Below are 16,577 nucleotides of genomic sequence, written 5' to 3'. Positions count from 1 at the left end.
CTTTGCTCTACACAGTTACCTCAGCCTGTGACCCTCATCCTCCAGACTCTTGTGAAGCAAACACCCATGGGTGTGCAGCTCTCATAGTTAGCCAGGCTAAAGGGGAAGGCAGCAAATCCTTCATGAACTCTACAGCTCCTGAGGCCTAGGAAAATGTCTATACCGGGGCTAAATTCATGCTGCCCTGTAAGACTACATTTTTCCTTTAAACAGAAGGATGTGTGGTGGTGGTGGCACAGGCCTTTGATCCTAACACTTGGGAGGCAGAGGCAGACAGATTTCTGAATTCAAGGCAGCTTCCTCTACAGAGCTAATTCCAGGTCAGCTACACAAAAAACAACACTGTCTCCAAGAGTAAAACAAAAAGAGAAAGAAAGAAAGAAAGAAAGAAAGAAAGAAAGAAAGAAAGAAAGAAGGAAGGAAAGAAAGAAAGAAAGAAAGAAAGAAAGAAAGAAAGAAAGAAAGAAAGAAGTGAAAGAAAAGAAGGAAGGATTCATATTTTGTATACAATGAGATGCCTGCCTGTCTATACCTGAACCACCATGTTAACTATAACTCTTGTCACATCTGTATTAATTCAAATACTGAAGGCCAAATGGTTAAATCTTAATGACTATACAATTGGGGGGTGGTGCTGAAGAGATGGTTGGTTTAGTGGCTAAGAGCAGAAGACCAAGGTTCAGTTCCCAGTGTCCACATGGTGGCTCCTATTAACCTGTAATTGCAATTCTAGGGAATCAGTCTGTACTTCACGGGCACCACACATACCACATGGTGCACAAGCATTTATTAGGTGAAACACTCAGGCCCATAAAAATAAGTCAATAAAATATATGGTTAACAGACACTGTGATTCAGGAAGTTCTTAGTGACTTTGGTTATCATTTCTCTCTCCCAGAGACCTGTCTTCCTCATGCTCAGCCTCCCTGGCTTCTAGGACATTTCCTAGCTCTATGGAGCATGAAGTACTCAACACCATAAGCCAAGCATTGCAAAGCCATCTGCACCTTCACTGCTACACCTTCTCCATGGCTGTGTCTAAAGGGAGAGACTTGGAATCTCACAGATGCAAGGCCAAACCTGTTGGGCTATGTGAGCCCAGCCACCCAATAGTCAGATCTACTCCTGTCCTTGGCTATGGCATGAGGCTCTTAAGACAAATTAATCTGAAGGATCTCAACAGCTATGCTGTTAGACCTCTCATTGCTCTGCCCGACCTACAAGCTCCTTTACTGGCTCAAATTCACACCTGAACTCCTCTCCTGCCTCAGCCACCATCAGCTCTTCTACTCCTCTCCACCTGTGCTCTGTATAATCCACACTAAGGTGGACGTTAACCTCTTGTGGACCTCCAGATGTATGCTTGTGATTACTCTTCATTGGCTGTTTTGTATAGGTAGGCAGGTTCTTCTAGTCTCATGCAGAACACTGCTCACACATTTTGGATCTTACAACACCCTCTTGATTGAGAATCCTGACTAATGACTGACTGAGCCTTCCATCCCTGAAGCCACCCTCTGTGTCCCAGTACAAGATGAGAATCCCCACCCTAACCCCTGGTGTCCACTTTCATCTCAGAAGCTAGACTCTGCACTGCCCATTACCTTTTGGTTCTCTGACTCTAATTCTGTTAAATAGTTCCTCTCTTCTTTAAAACAAATTCATTTTGTTGTTTATTTTTTGAGACAGGGTTTCTCTGTTTGGCCCTGGCTATTCTGACAGGCTCTCTGTAGATCAGACTTGTCAGGAAACCAGATATCTGCCTGCCTCGGCCTCTTAAGCACTGGGATTACTGGATTGTGCCAGCATGTTTAATTAAAAATTAATTATCGGCAGTGCATGTTGGCGCATGCCTTTAATTCCATCCGTTGGGAGGTAGAGGCATTGTGAGTTCCAGGACAGCCAGGGCTATAAATTAACACCTTGTCTCAAAGAAAACAAGCCAAAAATGAAACAAAAATGTTGCAATATGGTCTTAGGTATGTAGCTGAGTCTGTTCTTGAACTCTGAATCCTCCCACTTTCACTCAGGTGCTAATCAGCAGGCTTCTGTCTTGACTTTCACTGTGCACTCAGGGCTGCCAGGACTGTTACCTCTCCCAGTGTAACTCCTGACTCTCTCATCAGCATCATCACAAAACTCCTACTAAGAATTAAGGAAACCTGAATTCTAAGGAACAGTCGGAGCTCCAGTATTTCCAAAGCTCACTCTAATACAGATGGATCCTATGCTGCAGTAAAATGGTCACAGCTGGAGGTCTTAATTCCAGGACTTGGGACAGAGGGGTCGGAGGATCTTGAATTCAAGGTTATTTTTATGTTACAGTGTTGCTCAAAGCGAGTTGGGCTGCTACAAGATACCCTGTCTCAAAACTATACCAAACACAGCTAAAATGAAACAGAGGAGTTTGAGTGGGCACAGATGGGAAAGCTCAGAACTTTATGGCTAAGCCACCTGCTGCCAGCACCAAAGTCCATGCACAGCCCCAATTCTGAGCTGTGTCTGGGACCCCACTTAGGAGCACGCACCAAAGTAGCTCAGATCCAGGGCTTTTGGTCTAAGAGGAATTCAGGCAGTCACACTTTGGATGCCAGTTCTCCAGCTCAACTGCCTGTCAGCCCAGGATCTGGTCTTAGACATGGCTTGGCATCCCTAAATTCCTCCCAGCTGTGCTCTGAACTCACCCTGTGCCCCGTTCTGATGAATCTGCCATTCTCCATGGGAGTAGCCTCAAGAAGTCCCTCACATCTGAAGCACCACTCTGAGTACACTAAATACTGCAGGGAAGGGGCGTGGTCAGCAGAGCACCCACCCCTTTCAGCTGTAGAACATTTAGCTCTAGAGTGAGCACTGCTGTGCATTGTGGAACTTAAGCAGTATTCCAGCCTTGGCCTGGGAAGAGCCATTGACACCCACACTTTCTGGGGTGACATTGTCTCCTGAGGATAGAGTCAAGTCAGGAGTGGCAACTGATGTTCACGAGAGACAAACTTTCTTCACCACCTGCCCATGCTGGCCCTAGGATCTGGGCTTTTTAGGTGACATGAGTGCTGAGCCCCCCAGGTAGATGGGTTTTCAGGGGTCAGGTGGTTATTGTCACCAAAGGTATCCACAAGGATAAGTCATACTGTACTAATTCCCATATTAGATCCCTTCTCATGGGTCACAGAGGTCGTGCTGGGTCCTAAATGTGGACCCAGGTTCCTGGCACTTTTGAAGAGACTGGTCAGGGCGCAGGCTTCAGGACATTTTGTTTGAAATATTTTGGGGGATTTTATTTTTACTGTTGGGGGCAAACCTAGGGCTGCCATGTGGTGGGAAAAGGCTTTGCCACAGCTGTAGATCATCCTTAATTATAAACTCCTAAATTCTCCCAATCCTGGAACTTTCTAGGTCCCTCACATGATGCAACCTTTGGGGGATTCCTCACATAGAATCATGGGGTGGATTGCATCCCAAAGAGAGACAGTGGGAAATGTTCCCCAGTGTCTGCCTGTGGCTGTGGTGATGAGAGTGGATGTAGTGACCAGTGGATGGCAGGGCCCATGTGAAACCCTTTTGGTTTCCACTTGAGTGGAATCTTCACCATGCCTTTTTTTTTTCTTGAAACACAGGTGGGCCTGGAACTTACAGTCTTCCATCACTCTGACTCAGTTTCCCATGACTGGGATCACAGGCTTAAATTACTATGCCCATCTTTCTTTTTTTGTATTTATAAATCTTCTAAAACCCAGAAGGATCTAGAATTTAAAATTTTGCGATCCAATGCATTTCCAACAGGGGATTCTTGACCTAGGAGTGTCCAGACCAATGTTTATTGTGTGGCTACTTCATTCCTATAACAGCTTATTTTTGACAATGAGTTCCAAGGTGTGATGTCACTGGGCATCAGGCAGTGTCCCAAATAGCAGCACTGACTCAGGTTGTAATTTAGGCTGGAGAAACTTACTAGGACCCTTGTAATCCTAGCACCCTGGGGCCTCACATGTCCTTAGTCTGATCTAGTGATGAATCAACTGCTCTTGAGGGTGGATTGGAATTCTAGTCACTGTGAGGCAGGAGCATTAGGATCCTACAGCCACTCTGGGCTCCATAGGAAGACCCTGTTTCAATGGTAAAAGGGGTCAGCTGCGAGTTCTTACTGTCTTCCCTGAGGCCTTCCTGCTGGAGATAGAATAGCTGTCTCACCAAGTTGAAGTAGAGGGCAGAATGTTGGTGCCTTCTATAATGAGGACTAGTAACAGATAGTCTATGGAAATTCTAGAAAGTTCTACAGGTATTTATGTCATGTGCATGGGAATTGCTGGCTTCCCTGTGTCCTTTGCCTTTAATTTGCAGTCCATGGGGCACCTGGGAATGTCCCCAAACCAGGCTGCACACAGGGCTTGTCCCATGATTCTCACTTGCACCCAGTGCCTGCCTGATTGTCATAAGTCTGACAGAGCCACTGTATGCTCTCCTGACACCTGCAGAGAGCACTATATGGGATCCTACCATCCCCACACTGCCCATCAGTTTCTACAATGTCCCTATATGGCACTGAGATGATCTAAGCTGCTTCCGGCCTATGTGCTGCATCAGAATCTGACCATTCCTAATTTCCTCCTCTCACACCAACACTAGAAGCCCTGTACCCACATTAGCCCCAGCTGGCCTGTTGCCTACTGACATCTCATGGACTCTGCCCCAATCCCCTGCCCTGCCCTGCCCTGCCCCGCCCTGCCCCACCCCAATGCCCTGCCCTGCCCTGCTGTGCCCTGCCCCAAACCCCTGCCCTGCCCCAATGCCCTGCCCTGCCCTGCCCCAATCCCCTGGCCTGCCCTGCCCTGCCCTGCCCTCACTCAGCTGACAATGTGGACATCTCAAGACAGTCACTGGACAATGGCTGACACACTTGTCTGAAGACTGGAAATGTTTCTCGATCTTGGAGAGGAAAGAAGGACCCTCCCACTACACTGTCCTCTAAGGAAGTTTATTCAGGTGAGGGATGACAGGGACTGTTTTGTCTCACGTCACACATGTCAGTAGAAAATATCCTAGGTATTGGATGGCGCTGTTAGCATTTACAGAACAAAGCACATAGTGTTGGGAAGGATAATAAATTATGAGTAGGATTAGAAAACCCCAAGCCTCTTCCTGGTCCTAAGAGAGCAAAAACTACCACCAAACATAGCATTAATGTGATAGGTTGGTTAAATCTAGTTACTAGATTCTAGTGTGATAACTGTGACCCTTTTTGTGTCATGCTCAGCTTATAATGACTAGAGGACCTAAGCTTGAGAGTCACCAATGTCTCTCCCTTGCTTCTCCAGCTGCTGAGCATTGAAAAGCCCTAATGAGACAGCATCTGTTTGCAGACATACTGGATTATTCTTCTTCACTTTATCTCTCTGAGTCACCTCCACTCTCAGTAAGTCAGTTTAATTCCATAAATTGTAAATGAGTCACGTGGAAAATATACTTTCTCAATACGATCACAGATTTCCATGTAAAAGGTGAAACATGAACTATCCCACCTAAGTTCTGGGCTTGCACAGACCTGCTCTGCAAAAGAAACATGTGGTCAGAGCTGCAGTCTGCATTCACTATGGATGCTCTTGAGGACCTCCCTAAGCTGCATAGATTAAGATAATTATCTTGCTTTCTATCAAAAGAATTCATTATGCCAATTTGGCCTGTAGAAGGAGGCTAGTCTCTTCTGTATTTTATCAGATGTGCTTAATGTATATAATCATCGATAGTAAGTGAAAGATCTGTTTGGAATTGAAACTGAGTGATGCTGGAGGGTGATCCTGAATGCACAATGAGCAGTGGAGGCACCAGAGCCTGGTGTGGATGCCTAGCAGGCTACCACATTGAGCAGGCACCGCTCAACCAACTGTACATACAAATCTCCTGAGATCTCTCTCCTTAATGGGAGATGACGGCGTCCATCTAGTATAGCACAAAGTACAAAAGCTACCTACAGGAGCTGTGGTGATGGCTCACAGGTTAGAGCATCTGCTGCTCTCTCAGAAGAACCACATGGACCCTAACAATCATCTACAATGGGGAATGCTATTCCCTCTTTTGGATCATGAGGGAAATGCACTCAGGAGTGGCCCAGACATACATTTGAAAAAAAAAGATCCATTGAGTTACATGATAAAAATAAATATAATCAGCAACAATAAAAAACACAGCATATGAATGATCAAGTGAAACAGCACCTATAAAAACCTATTTCCCAAAATGACGTTGATGGTCATTATCTTTGTGGTTTAATACTAATGCTGTATTATAAGAAAAACCGAGGCACATGGTTCTCGATTAGGATTATTCTATATTCCTTTGTGAAAGTTGTCATTTTTTCTGCAGCTCTACAGGCATGTGTGTGTGTTACTCAATATCTGGTGCACACAGTCAATAAGGAATGTGTGTTGTAGACTGATATAGATTAGGATGAGCAGAACACATGACAGCATGGATACAGAATGTCAGTGATTACATCATAAAGTGTGTGTCCATAAAAAAAGTCACATTATCCACACAAAAGTCACTATCACCCTGTGTACACCTTGGTGGCTTTAAATTCCCTATTTACTCATGCTGCCTGGACCATGCAAAGATCCATATCCAGCTGTCAGTTCTAAGTCTACAGGAGGGGAAAGGACCCTTGAATAAGATGGTCTTAAGAGTCAAGAGTTACAAATCAATTTTTATTCATAAGGAATACAATTTACAAAAACAGGCATAAAATGAACAACTAAAATGGTATAAAAAATGAAAAACAGTAACAAGAATATATAACTATGATATAACAAAAAGAAAACTTCAATGAAAATCATAACCAAAAACATTTCTTAACAGCATTTTCTTAATGAACATTTAGAAACACAGTTGTAGTGCTGTTTCTCCTCTAGGACACGAGATGTCAAGGCAGTCCCCTCAGATGTCTCTCAAATGGTGTTGTCGGTATGAGAGAGGAGAAAGACCTCAATGAGACAGGCTGGCATACGGATACATAAATTTAGGGTCTCTATACAATGAGGAAATTAACTGAGAAGAAGAATATTCTCCCCAAAAAAGTCTTTGACTGTTGAGGATTGTCGTCAGCAGGGAACTCCTGACAGAGAAACTCACTCTTCAGGGGGCTGTCTTCCTGGGATCTGTCCTATTCCATGTCTCCTGCAGTTCCTGAGACCTGGGAGGAGAAGGCAGCTATTAAGACACTGATTTGTTGGGGACACGCATACCAGCTGTCAAGTTGCTGCTTTCTGTCCCTTCAGCTGCATTGGAGAGACAGCACTGATCTTTTCACTGAAATCATTGCTGATATCTCTGCAGCCTGGGGAAAGTCACCAACAACCCTCACAGTACTGTGGGATAACAAGCTGCTCCTCAAACTTCTACCAGTGAAAACCAAGAACGGGGAAAGGAGAAGAGACCTAACTGGGGTGCAGGAAGAAAGGAGAAGGCCACATGATACCCAGATCAAAGCCAATGACCAGGACTCATTTGCCATTTGCACTTGGTTCTTATCCCTACAAGGTGCTTCCAACCATCACATGACCCCTGTATGACCTTTGTCACACGACCAAGAACTCGTTCAAAACTCTTCATAGCATCCAAACTGTGATAGGGAGATGCAGTCATGTGATATGTTTTTCCTCTGTCACCATTTCTGGACTGCAGTTACAAAAAGGGCAGAGAAGTATAATTGCCCATAATTCAGTTTCTGAAGAGTGGTTAACATCCCAGAATACTTGTGCATAGACAGAGCAATGAATAACTCTATCACATGAGGTGGGTGACTGACTGGGTGTGGGGAGATTAGAAAGATGATAGGGGAAGCAAAGATGTATCCAATAGGCAAATGGTATCAGACATTGTTAATCTGACTCAGCTGCTTGTTCCTACCACATTTTGCTGGGTCTGGAGGTTGCTGGTCTTCTCCTGTTCGTCTTCAGCATTCGGGTTCAACTCAAACAAATATCGCTGTAACTACTTGCTCTCCTGCTTCAATGTGACCAACTTCTTCTTCATACATGCCTGGTCCATCAGGAGCCGCCTTGCAGGTTGCTGGAAACACACTATGCATAGTAAGATCCTGAAGCCTCTTCCTCCCATTCCAACTGCCAAATCCCACAAAGTCCACCAGGACCCAGATACCCATAAAGACTTCATAGAATACATCTCCATACATGTAAGGCTGCTGCACAAACAGCAAACGGCCAATCCAGGGAAGAATAAATTGTTTCTGTGACCCAAGCACCAATAAGAGTCCATGTCTGTCCAAAAGAACAAGGGATCTACAACTACCCATGAGAGCCCAATGCATCGGGGCAACATCAATTAGTAGGCGGCAAATAACCACAAGAGGACAGTAGAACCAAGGGAGGTCATGCAAACCATGTGGTCCACACATTGAGCTTTGTTAAACCTGGTATGACCCCAGAGCCACAGGTTGGCCTAATAACACTCTGATGCCTGAATCATTGTAGTTCTATCCAAGCCTTCTAAAGATGCATAGACACTGTGGTGATAAATGACAGTCTCTTATGGAACTGAAACTGAGTCCAAAAGACCCACGGCACAGTGATATTTAAACAGCAGAAGACATGGACCCAGAGCTACAGGCTCTCCAGTCCAGAACAAAGTGAGGCAGCAATGGATATTCCACAAGTGATGGGCCCTACTGACCAGTACTTACCGATAGAAGTTAATCTCCTTCTTGAGCTCCTGAAATTTCTCACGATGTTCAATGTTCTTTGTGTCTAAGTTGTGCAGTAATGACATGACCTCTTTCTCCTTTATCTTCAAGTTTTCATAAAATGGATTTGGCCTGAAGTAGGGGCTGGCCCCAGGAAGATAGAACCCAATGAACATCGAGGTTTAGGATTATAGGAACTCAGGCTGTGTCCTGTACTACCCCAACCCTGGAAGGACACTTTCTGAATTCTACATATTTGGATCTTCTTCAGCTTCAGAAACTTGGAATTGTGTGCCCAGGACAACAGAAACTAAGCACCCAGATAAAGGGTCCCCTGGCTCACTTTTTTCAATCAGGAGGGCTGGATCTGCATTCAAACCTGTTAAGCTGTCAAGAGCCTAGGCCACAGAGATTACCCAAACACACACACACACACACACACACACACACACACACACACACACACACCCAGAATCCTCTGATTTCATTTTTCCTGTTTTGACAAGTGGAATTCTACAAGCCGAATAACTAATATTCTAGAGGCAGACAGTACACATAATTCTGGAGATGAGACCAGATATTGCCACAAACTTATAATCTGCCCAAGGCATACCAATATATAGACAAATGTGACTACACAGGCAAAGAACTGTGCTGTTGAAAGTGGGGCTTCCAAAATAAAGCACTTACACCTCCATGAAACTAATATAAAGATAAATCCTGAGGTCAAAAAACAGACCCCTAAATTCCAAAGGTGGAGGGATAGAGAAACATATAAAGGTTGTGCATATGCATGCAAAGCTGTGCACACACAGACACACAAACTAGGGCACACCCACAAGAAAAGAAAAGTAAGGTCTCCAGCTCCGAAAAAAAGAACCAAAAAAAAAAAAAGAAAAAAAAAAGAAAAGTAAACAGACTCAGAGAATGAGAAAGAGAGACAAATATGGAAAGAGCACAATGAGAATCAGTAGAAATGCATGCACCATTACTGTCTCAGAGTGTAAGGCACACAGACAAGAAGGAACAGGCCTGAGCCTCAGGCCTTCTACTTAAGCATTGATATGAACACTGTGGGACCTGTCACCTAAGGCTGCTGCCAGGAGATGATAGCGTTCAGTCACCTTCCTAGCAAGTACAAACACTCTCCACAAACTCACAGCACCTAGAACCTTGCAAAGCTACCACCTGTCAAGGGCTTTCCAATTGTACACTGGGAACTCATGCTCTAGTGACTTTATCCCTGAAATCTTCACTCACATCACAAGTTCAGATTTTCAACAGGCGGAATCAGAGAGTCCATTCTCAATCTCACTCCTCAGTTAGGGTCAGGTTCTGAATCTCCTCTCTATGGGAGATGAGGTTTAGAACAAGGTCGTTTGTTTGGAGCAATGAATACCTCTTGCTCATGGATCCACCTGTCACATAAAGGAGGCGATCTGTCAGCTCATTTCTCTCCTTGGTAGTTAGCTCTAGTTCTCTATTCAGCCTCTCCTCTTCCTCGTTGGCCTGCACCTTGTTTAGGACATTTTCGGGGATGCCGTCTGTCTGCAGGCCTCTGTAGGTAGAAGAACATAAGTGAACCTGCATGGGGCAAATGCATAGAGCATACACAGACCACAGTGAGGTCCAAACATGAGAACATGCTTGGAAGCCAGTGTCACTGCCAGGAGTTTGGTCTATGTGTAAGAGGCATCCTAAGTGGATCACAGTTCCCCCCACTACTATATAGAGACCAAGAGATGTAAGCAGCCAGGTGTTCCCCATGCCCGCCCACACAGGCTTACAAGTACCAGAGAGATGCCTTCTCCAGGATTATTATCAGGTACGCAGGCTACAACCTGGTTTCAGGACCCTTACCCCTCTGGTTTCAGAAGTCAGATCATCAATTCAGCATCCAAAATGACTTGATTGATCAGGGATACTCAGATATCCTACACTGTTACTCTAGTCCAATAACTTTGCATTAAAAAGTCATGTAGGGGGAGGACATGGTCAACAGACTTATTAATTACCCCTACTGAAATGACAAATGCCCCAGAAGTGCCAATAGGTTACAGGCTCTTTCTTTACCTGCTCCATATAGTTTGGCTACTTTAGAAAAATATCTGCTACACAGAACCTCTAATATATGAAGGTAAGATTGGCCCCGTCAGCCAGAGGTAGTCAGAGGAGTTCTAAGAATATAAGGTCATGCCAGGAGCACAGTTCTCTCCCTCTTACTACTGTCAGATAGTCACTGAATTTAAAGAAGCAATGAAATTGAAGTACATTGATGCCCTGTTTAATTCAGAAAAGTTATACCCTCCATGCCTCCTGATGGTGTTATTATATCAATTTAACATACCGAATGCACTGTAAAAGTAAAGACTAGAAGTTCACCCAATAATAGCATAGGCATTGCCATATCCTCCATGTGGTTATGGAGAAACTAATGATGTGAAAACCTTGACTTTCAGGAATTGTGATAATCATGGAATTCAATATTTGTGGAGATGTTCCAGTGGTTGTGGCCCATTGCTATAAAGGCCAGCTGAAGGCCCCCACACTCACCCCTGACAGGAAGCTCAACATACACTCCCCAGAACTTACTCCACATTCCCCATGTCCTGTGTCCATCATTACCTTTAGGTTTTGTTTGCTTCACTCTAGACTCTTCTCTATCAACATCAACTCTCCCAAAGCGCCTGAGAAGATGGGCAAACATGCCTGTGGATATATCCTTTGGACACTAAGAGAAAAAGTAGGGAATTGGTTGTCACAACGATACTGGTGACATCACAGGGATTCCAAGGTCTCTCTAGGAGACAATAGAATGTCCACGAAGGGACTGCTGATGTCACGGAGAACAGACTTTGCCTCCTTGCTAATGTTCTCCCTGTACTGAGCAAAAGCTGATGTGCCCTTTTCAGGAGACTTCCCTGTGGCATAGCCACTGAGCACCACATGCTTGCAAAGCCAAATTTGGCTCTAGGCTTGATTGGAAAAACCTAAGTCATTGCTATGTATCTAAATGAGTGCTTCCTCCCCAATCCCTGCACAGAAATGTTTCATCCTACCTCAATTCTCCTCAGTCAGCAATATTACCCATTAAAGATTACTGAGAAATCACACCAGTTCCTATAAGTAGCCAAAGAGGTCTCCTGTCTCATGATGTGTAGGTGCATGAAATCACACCCAGAAATAGCCTGTCAGGTAGGTTGCGATGTGGGTGTGTGTTATAGGTACAACCTGAAGCTTTGTGCTTAACATTTGACAGTTGCCACTGGATTCCTTAGGAGAAAGAATTGCACTCATTATGGTCTTGGCAACAATGTGGTGATCTGTTAGCAGAGGAAACTGAAATATTGGATCCACCAGTGAATGCACCCTCAGGCTGAGTGTGGGGCTCTCCTCTCTGCACCTAAGTTACCAAAGCAGGATTGCTTACAGGCCTCTCTAACCTATAACATATGATTTCATCTGAAAAATAAAATAGTCAGCAGAGGTGTGTGGGGGGGGGGTGCAGCCAAAGGAGTAGGACAAGCCTAGAGACATAACTCAGTGGACAGAGTAAGAAACAAGCATCTTCACTCCTGTTTCATGGATCACCCCACAAAACACAAATGCGTCTATCCTACTTAAAAAAAAAAACCAAGTTATTTTATTGAATGCATACACTAATACTGTTTACAGTATTAGTAGCAAAGCTCAGATTTTGGGGGCAGATCCATGACTTGAACTATCTTCCTGACAACATATAAAACAATACATAAATAAATAAATAAATAAATAAATAAATAAATAAATAAGAAAAAACAGAAAAATAAAAAAACACAAAAAGCACAAGCCTTTCATGTGAAGTTACAGAAGAGTGATCCAGTGGTCACTTCTGACCAGGCCATTTTAGCTATGACAGTGCCTAGTGACCCTTAATTTGATGGGTCATATATAAAGCTTTGTGCAATATTGTCACTTTAACCAACCTCATCCAGAACATACATAACGACACAGGATATGATTGCCATGTTCTTGCTGTGTATCAAGTTATTTTTCTGTGTCCTTGATTGTCAGGCATATTACACCAACAATCTGAGATGGCTGGTAGACTTGGAAGAAAGTGGATATGAAAGATCCCCGTTTCATATCAGTACAGCCATTTCTTACGAATGAGAATCTTTTAAGCTGGCCCTCGCTTAGCCACTACACATTAGACAATAGAACAGAAAGTACAGAAAGCACATTCCCACCCACTCTCTAGGAAGGTGCCTGACCATAAGAACAGAGGGTATAGAACATATTTACTGCAGGGCAATTACAAGACAGGAAACATCTCTGGGAAGCTGACTGACCACTATAGAAGTGAGATGTCCTTGGTACTGAATGCAGCTGTGGTATAGGCTGACATAGCTATAGCCTTGTCCTGGGAACTCCAGAAGAGAAACACCTGCCAAGACAGATATCCTTGGTCCTTGTCCTGGAAACCCCAGGATAAGAAAACATATATCAAGTCAGACGTCCTTCGTACTGAAATAGCTGCATTGATGTGGTTACGGCCTTATCCCAGGAATTCCAGGACGAGAAAGATCTGCCTAGTTATCCTTGGCACCGAAATAGCTGAGCTAAGGAAACTGTGTAATCTTAACTGACTATTTAAGCTGTATATTTCTGTTGTTCGAGGCTCCTCACATCCCTCCTGTGTGAGGACCATGTCGAGCCCCAGTACATTGGTATCCCAAAGTAAACCTCTTGTTTTTACATCAAGACTGAGTCCTGTGTGTTCATGGGGTGGTGATTGTCCTCAGGACTGGAGAGAGAGTCTCCTCTGTCTGAGGGTCTTTCAGATAAAGCTATAGTTGTGGGTTACACACCTCAGCTGTCATTGGCTAATGCTGTCCTCACAGTCCTTGGAGGCCCCTTTGTAAGACGACCTGTTGGAAAGTAGAAGCAGCTTTATTTGAGCTCAAAGTGAACCGGACAAGCAACGTAGAGAGCAAGATGGGGTAATTGAGAACCTGTCTAAAACCAGCACAGAAACCCACCCTTCATTCAAAGCATCATCTACCAATTCTTGAATTTTTACCATTCTCTGCCAACCAGTCTTTCATTCAGGAAAGGTAGAAAAAAACTGGAAATGATCTTTGTATTCTAAGGACCTCGATCTGTCTTTCCTTAGGTCCACGTTAAGAACAAATGAAAAGGGTATCACCATCTGAACAACTTAGTATCACCTACTCAGCATTTCTAGCCTAATACTGTGCCTATGGCAATCTCAAGCTTCCCTGAGTGTTGCTGCCCCAGCAAGAAGAATGAAGTTCTATGGTCAATCCCCAGTGAACCTTTCAAGGGGTTAGAAGAAAGCCATCAGAGATACTGCACTTCTTTGTCCTTAGATTAAATCAAGATGATACAACGTGAATCTATTGGGATATTCAACTATACATCTTCCTCACAACCCCACCTATCTGAGTTCATTGCTTGGCAGAATTCATGCCCCACCAAACTAGATATTTCTTGATTCATTGCTGCCAACGGCCAGGTTTCCTGAGTTTTGTTTTTTATAGAATTGGGTGTAGTCAATCATAGTTGCCCTCTGTAAGAAATGACAAATATCTATAATAACTGAATATTCTGAAGGTTTTTATACTGGTTTTATTATACATATAACTATGAAACGGAAAACATACATATTTGATCAATGAAATGAGTAAGATTGATTTAATGAACAGAAAAATGGATGGAACTTCAAAACTTCCATGATTACATATTATCTATTTAATTCCCTCCACAATAGCAAGAAGCGGACATTATTATTTACTTAAACCGAGAAAATATTAATTGTTTGGCCTGCTTTTCTGAGCTTCCTTAAAGGTATAGTTAATTGACAGAGCTGTGGTTTAAAATTAGGGTCCATATTCTTCTGTTTTAAATGTGTGCCTTTTCTTTCTATTTTTTTCTCCATCTTTATTAAATTGGGTATTTTTTATTTACACTTCAATTGTTATTACCTTTCAGGGTTTCCATGCAAACATCCCCCTAAACCCTCCCCCTCTCCTTTTATATGGGTGTTCCCCTCCCCACCCTCCTCCCATTACCACCCTCCCCCCCAACAAGCCCCTTCACTGGGGGTTCACTCTTGGCAGGACCAAGGGCTTCCCTTTTATTTCTAGTGGGTGCTGCTCTCCCTGCTCCGTGGGAAGTGGATGGGGGGAAGGCCCGGGCCTGAGGTGAGTTGGAACTGGGGTAGAAAGGCATAGGGCCTCCTAGGTGAGAATGCCAAACCACCACTGCTGCTGCAGCCACCATGGAGAAGCCCTTGTTCCTGCTGCAGGGAGGAGAGTCTGGTGGCCACAAGATGGCTGAAGGGGAGCTGAGAGTGGACAGCTTCATCACCCGCCTGCTGGAGGTATGAGGATATCGTCCGGGAAAAATTGTGCAGATGACTGGAGCAGAAGTCCGAGGGCTGTGTATCACGTCTCGTGAAATCTTTCTTAGCCAGCCTACAGCTGTGAACACAGGTTTCTTTTGGAGAGCAGGCCTGTGCAGGCCCAGAACCTAGGTGGGACAGTTCAAGCTACCCTTTTTCCATGGCCAATCTCAGATCATATTCAGAAAGTATTTCTTGGGCTAAAGAGATGGCTTAGTGGTTAAGAGCACTGACAGCTCTTCCAGAGGTCCTGAGTTCAAATCCCAGCAACCACATGGTGGCTCACAACCATCTGTAATGAGATATGATGCCCTCTTCTGGTGTGTCTGAAGACAGTCACGGTGTACTTGTATATAATAAATAAATAAATAAATAAATAAATAAATAAATAAATAAATAAACAAATAAGTCTTTAAAAAAAAAGTATTTCTTCCAGGTGATGGATTTCCAATTTATGGAATTGAACTAACTTACTGATGGTGGAAGTGAGAGAGAGAGTTAAAGTACAGAAGGAATAATCCAGAATGTCCACCAACAGTTGCTGTCACACCAGGACTTTTAAAAGCTCAGCTGCTAGAGAAGCAATGTAGTCTTTGGTTATTCTCAAGCTTAGGTCTTCTAGTCATTATAAGCTGACCATGACACAAAAAGAGTCATCTATATCAAAATAGAGAATAGTAACTAGATTCACACCACACTATCACATTACTACTGTATTTGAGGTTCTCAGTTAATATCTAAGAACCTAGAAGAGGCCTGGGTCTTGCTACACATACTTATAATTTATGTCCCCATTGTCAGCTGAGATTTTTCATGCAGCCTGGGGTCAAGGAGGTCATCCCACAAAGCACAAAACACCCATCTCAGATAAACATGTATGGTTTATTGAATCCAAAACATCCATGAATTTCAGGACACAATTAAATGTTGAAACCTAAGGATAATAGATAGAGAAGAGAATTAAGATTTCTAGTTCATAGATCCAGTAAACACCTTCAACAAATCATAGCAGCAAACTTCCATAAGGTAAAGAAAGAAAAGGCCATAAAGGTACAACAAGCCTACAGAACATCAAACTAATTGTACCAGAAAAATTCCTCCATTCACATAATAATTAAAACGCTAAATGCACAGATCAAGAAAGAACATTAAAAGGGGTAAGGTATAAATATCTAGTAACAAATAATTTCAGACGTATCTGAATTACAGCAGACTTCTCAACAGAGATTCTAAAAGTCAGAAAATCTTGGGCAGATGTAACGCAGACACAGGCTCCTATATCCAGCATAATCCTCAATCACCATAAAAGGAGGAACCAGGATATTTCATGACAAAACCAAATTTAAACAATTCTTTTCTCTAAGAAAGCACAACAGAGGCTAATAGGAGGAAAACTCCAAGACAGTGAACTAAACTATACCCAAGAAAAACCAAGAAATTAATCTTCTCTCAATAATTTAAAAAAAGATAAGCACACAA

Source organism: Rattus norvegicus, chromosome 19 (assembly GCF_036323735.1).
Source record: "Rattus norvegicus strain BN/NHsdMcwi chromosome 19, GRCr8, whole genome shotgun sequence".
NCBI lineage: Eukaryota > Metazoa > Chordata > Mammalia > Rodentia > Muridae > Rattus > Rattus norvegicus.
Note: the sequence above shows the minus strand (reverse complement) of the source record.